This window comes from Aotus nancymaae, unplaced genomic scaffold (assembly GCF_030222135.1).
Source record: "Aotus nancymaae isolate 86718 unplaced genomic scaffold, 86718_ANA_hifiasm-v0.15.2.pri h1tg000046l, whole genome shotgun sequence".
Classification (NCBI taxonomy): Eukaryota; Metazoa; Chordata; class Mammalia; order Primates; family Aotidae; genus Aotus; species Aotus nancymaae.
The window spans coordinates 27,239,763-27,245,514 of NW_026988460.1; the positions used below are offsets into that span (position 1 = coordinate 27,239,763).

Genomic DNA, 5,752 nt, shown 5'->3' on the forward strand with positions numbered 1-5,752 from the left:
ATACCATGTACAGGGGAGGAACTGAGGCTCACCATTGAGCCTCTCACTTGCCCACTCTGCCAAACGCTGGTAGGGATGGGATTAGAGGCTCCTCGTCTTTTGTGAAATGAGACAACAGTGTCTGCTCCAAGGGATGGTTGGAAGGATTAAAACAAGTATTCAGATTACAGTGCTGTATTAATAGTGTCCTCTTTTAATAGTAATAATATGGTAGCAACAGTCATGTAGTCTTTACAGTCACGCAGGCGTGTATGTAGATGGGGTTCTCACTGTATTAACCAGGCTGGTCTCGAACTCCTGACCTCAGGCTATCCTTGCCCCTCTGCCTCCCTTAGTGTGGGGATTACAGGTGTGAGCCACTGCACTGGCCTGCAGTCTTTTTATTTTTATTTTTTGAGACGGAGCTTCACTCTTGTTGCCCAGGCCGGAGTGCAGTGGCGCAATTTTGGCTCACCACAACCTCCATCTCCCGGTTTCAAGGGATTCTCCTGCCTCAGCCTCCTGAGTAGCTGGGATTACAGGCATGCGCCACCATGCCTGCCCGGCTAATTTTGTATTTTTCAGAGAGATGGGTTTTCTCCATGTTGGCCAGGCTGGTCTCGAACTCCTGACTTCAGGTGATCTGCCCACTTCAGCCTCCCAAAATGCTGGGATTTCAGGCATGAGCCACCACACAGGGCTGCAGTCTTTACTCTCACTACAACTCTGTGAGGTGGTTAGTACTAGCATTCCCATTTGACAAATGAGGACAGTGAAGAAAGCAGAAGTAACTTGGCCAAGGTCACAGAATAGCTAATAGCAATTCCCAGGTGGTGTGGAGTGGAAGGCCCTGCCCAAGGTATATTCTGGCTTCTAGAGGTTGCAAAGAAATGAACCACTCATCCGTTCTTGCAGCCTCCTTCTGATCTACAGTGGGACTTGGCAAAGGCAGGTGTAGTAAGAAAACAAAGAAGAGGGTTGGAAGAAGAGAAGGATTGGGCCTCAGAAAATACGAGAGGGAATGGACTAGAAAGGATAGAAACAAATATTTTGGCCAGGTACAGTGGCTCACACCTGTAATCCCAGCATTTGGGAGGGCATAATGGGTGAATAAATTGAGGTCAGGGGTTCAAGACCAGCCTGGCCAACATGGTGAAACCCCATCTCTACTAAAAATACAAAAAAAAAAAAAAAAAAAAAAAAAAATTAGCTGTGCTTAGTGGCATACGCTTGTAATCCCAGTTACTTAGGAGGCTGATGCAGAAGAATAGCTTGAAGTTGGGAGGTGGAGGTTGCAGTGAGCCGAGATTGTGCCATTGCACTCCAGCCTGGGTGACAGAACCAGACTCCATCTCATAAAACAAAACAAAACAAAAATTAACTGGGTGTGGTGGTGCATGCCTGTAATCCCAGCTTCTTTGGAGGCTGGGGCAGGAAAGTTGCTTGAACCCAGGAGGTGGAGGTTGCAGTGAGCCGAGATCCCGACACTCTACTCCAACCTGGGCGTTGGAGTACAAACAAACAAAAAAACAAAGAAAGCTTTTGTCGCCATTTCCACCAGAAGTGAAGAAAAGAATGGCTTCTAGCTTGAGGAATGTGGAATGGGCATGATAGTACTACACTGCTGCTACTACTAAATACTGCTACTACTGCTATGACATTACACAATCATATCTACTCGTAGAAGGTATTAATTTAATCCCAGAAATTCAGGCTCAGATTGGGAAAACTAGGTTCCTTATCCTTGGGAATCTGTTTACTTACCTATAAAACCAGAGTGCAATAAATAAGACTCCCTGTCCTGGCTGCCTAGCCAGGTTGTTAGGAGGAAAGAGAGATTTGGTGTCCTGCACTACCATTCAGAATGGCTTATGATGGGACACTGTTTGCAAGGCTGGAGAAAGCTGGCTATGATACCTACAAGTGAGAGTATACATTTTTACAACTTCAGAGAAGGCAAGCCAGCAGTATCTGTTAAGCTAGCATTATTCCTTTGTACCAATCCTTTGATTAAGCACTTCAGGGCCAAAGAAACTATCTTACATGTGTATTCCCCCATGTGCATGGACAAATGTACAGAGAGATATAGTTTAGAGTTGTTCGAATAGCAAAAGCATGGGAGCAAACTAATTGTTCATAAATCAGGGACTGGCTTGATGTTTTAAAAATGACATGTCAAGCATGAGCAACATGGTGAAACCCTGTGTCTACAAAAAATACAAAAATTAGCTGGGCATGGTGGCATGCATGCACCTGTAGTCCCAGCTACTCAGGAGGCTGAGGCAGGAGGATCACTTGAGCTGCAGAGGCGGAGGTTGCAGTGAGTGGAGATCGCATTACTGCACTCCAACCTGGGCAACAGAGTGATACACATCTCAAAAACAAAACAAAACAAAACAAAACACATTTGTGTAACAGGAATTCTATGCACCTCCCCCCAAAAAAAAGTAGTACTGTTGTGCAATAAGCTCCAATATTTATCACATATAATTATGACTGTGATTGGCTGCAAATAACAATATAGCCTTCTATAGTGGCTTAAGCAGACAAGGGTTAATCTGTCTCAAGTAATACGTAGTCTAAGGGCAGGCACATTTGAGTCTTATATGGGGCATGGTGTGTTGTCAGAGACACAGACTCTTGAAAATTTCAAAAGCGTAGCGGGTCACAGTGGTACATGCCTGTAGTCCCAGCTACTCGGAAGGCCGAGGCAGGAGGATCACTTGAGCCCAGGAGTTCCAGGCTGTAATGAGCCAGGATCTCCAGGCTGTAATGAGCCAGGATCATGCCTGTGAATAGTCACTGCACTTCAGCCTGAGCAACATAGCAAGACCCCATTTTTAAAACAAGTTGTTTTTTTTAAAATTTAAAAGCTTTTTGCCTCATTTTACCGGGACCCTGGCTTGGGGAGCCTCCCTCATGGTGGGACCCCTGGCTTTGGATTTCACCTTCTTGCCCCTTCCAAGTGGTGGAGGTAATGGGCCATGGGGGCTGGAGCTGGACCTGGCTAAGCTTCCAAGGCCCTCCTGGAGGGCCAAGAGTTGGGCCGGGGGTTGGGCCAGGCTCTGAGGTGTGGGGGATTTTCCCATGCCCCCCACCGTATGAGTTCTGTGAGTGATGGCGTACTGTGGGCTTCAGGTTGGAGTGGGACTAGTGCCCCAAGGCAGCTTGCAGGCCATTCAGCCTGAGGGCGAGGCAGGAGGCAGGGTGGAAAGCAACCCTGAGGGGCCTCCCCAGAGCCTTACACTGCTTGTGCTGGAGCCATGAAGCTGGAGAAGGAGAAGCAGGAGCAAAACATTGAGGAGTCCCAGGACACCAAAGCTCTGCAATTTGCCAAGCTCCTGAAGTAGAAGAGGATCACCCCGGGCTATATCCAGGCCCAGGTGGGGCTCACCTTGGGGGTTCTCGTTTTTTTTAATTTTTTAAATTATTTTTTTGTTTTTGTTTTTGTTTTTTTTTGGAGACGGAGTTTCGCTCTTGTTACCCAGGCTGGAGTGCAATGGCGCGATCTCGGCTCACCGCAACCTCCGCCTCCTGGGTTCAGGCAATTCTCCTGCCTCAGCCTCCTGAGTAGCTGGGATTACAGGCACGCACCACCACGCCCGGCTAATTTTTTTTTTGTATTTTTAGTAGAGACGGGGTTTCACCATGTTGACCAGGATGGTCTCGATCTCTTGACCTCGTGATCCACCCACCTCGGCCTCCCAAAGTGTTGGGATTACAGGCGTGAGCCACCGCGCCCAGCCTAAATTATTTTTTGAGACAGGATCTCGCTCTGTCGCCCAGGCTGGAGTGCAGTGGCGTGATCTTCGCTCAGCGCAACCTCTGCCTCCCAGGTTCAAGCGATTCTCATGCTTCAGCCTCCCAAGTAGCTGGGATTACAGGCATGTGCCATCATGCCATGTTACAGGTCGGGCTGGTTTTGAACTCCTGACCTCAGGTGATCTGCCCACCTTGGCCTTGCAAAGTGCTAGGATTATAGGAGTGAGCCAGCATGACCAGCCTCTGGGGGTTCTCTTTGGAAAGGTGTTCAGCCAAGTGACCACCTGCTGCTTTGAGGCTCTGCAGCTCAGTTTCAAGAACGTGTGTAAGCTGCCACCCTTGCTGCAAAAGTGGGTGGAAGAAGTTGACAACAACAAAGATCTTCAGTAGATATGCAAAACAGAGACCCTCATCAGGCCTGAAAGAAATGGTGAACCAGTACCGAGAACCAAGTGAGAGGCAACCTGGAGAACTTGTTCCTGCAGCACCTGAAACCCACCTGCAGCAGATTAGCCACATTGCCCAGCAGATCAGCCACATCACCCAGCAGATCAGCCACATCAGCCAGTGTGCCCACAAATTCACACTGCAACAGATCTCCAGCTTGGGCTGGAGAGGATGTGGCCCGAGTGTGGTTCTGTAACTGATGCCAGAAGGGTAAGCGATGAAGCAGTGACTATGCACAATGACAGGGTTTTCAGGCCGCTGGTTCTCCCTTCTCAGGGGCCCAATGTTCCTTCCTCTGGCCCCAGGGCCCCATTTTGGTACCCCAGGCTATGGGAGCCCTCACTTCCCTATGCTGCGAGGGGAAGCCTTTCCCCCGTCTCTGTCTCCACTCAGCCCTGCCATGCATTGGAACTGAGGTGCCTGTTCTTCTAGGAATGGGAATGGGAGACAGGGGAAGGGAAGAAGCTAGGGCAGGAGAACCTGGAGTTTGTGCCAGGGCTTTTGGGCTTAAGTTCTTCATTCACTAAGGAAGGAATTGGACACACAAAGGGTGGGGCCAGGGGGTTTGGGGGCAACTGGTTGGAGGGAAGGTGAAGTTCAATGGTGCTTTTGATTTTAATCCCCACATGATGTATCACTTTGTTTGTTTGTTTGTTTGTTTTTAAAGATGGGGTTTCACGATGATGGCCAGGCTGGTCTTGATCTCCTGACCTCAGGTGATCCACCCACCTTGGCCTCCCAAAGTGCTAGAATTACAGGTGTGAGCCACCGCGCCTGGCCCACTTTGTTCTTAAAGAAGCCAGAGACACAGTAAAAAATAAATAAAATAAAATAAAATAATAAATAAATATAAAAAAATAAAATAAAAATAGATAAATAAAATAAAAACTTTTTATTGTGAATAATAAAACGTTAGTGTTCAATTTAATATGTTATGTAATGTGAGTATCTATGTGACCACTGCCTGAATTAACCAAGAATGCTGGCAGCACTCCAGAAGCCCCCTCTGTGCTGCTTTACCACTCACGCAGCCTCTCACCCTCTTGATGGAACCACGCTCCTGACACGGCAAGCAGGTTTTGCTTTACTTTATAACAGTTAGTCTCAGAGTGGGATCAGCTATATCAGCATCAACTGGACCTTGTTAGGAATGAAAATTCCCAAGCCCCATCTCAACTGTACTGAGAAACCTTGGAGATAGGGTCCAGCCTTTGCGATTTTTTTGTTTTTGTTTAAAAGACAGGGTCTTGCTCTGTCAGAGGCTGGAGTACAATGGTGCAATCATGGCTCATGGAAACCTCAAACTCATGGACTCAATGGGTCTACCCACCTGAGACTCTCAAGTAGCTAGCATTACAAGCATTACCACTGCACCTGTCTGATTTTTTTTTTTTTTTTGAGACAGAGTTTTGCTCTTGTTGCCTAGGCTGGAGAGCAATGGCTCGATCTCAGCTCACGGCAACCTCCCTGTCCCAGGTTCAAGCAATTCTCCTGCCTCAGCCTCCCGAGTAGCTGGGATTACAGGCGTGCACCACCAAGCCTGGCTAATGGTGGTCAGGCTGTC

At 47.9% G+C, this 5,752-nt stretch overlaps 1 pseudogene; it reads left to right on the forward strand.

The window, feature by feature from the left end:
* Positions 1–578: 578 nt before the first annotated feature.
* On the forward strand, positions 579–4,197 carry LOC135268897 (POU domain, class 5, transcription factor 1-like; annotated as a pseudogene).
* Positions 4,198–5,752: the final 1,555 nt, after the last annotated feature.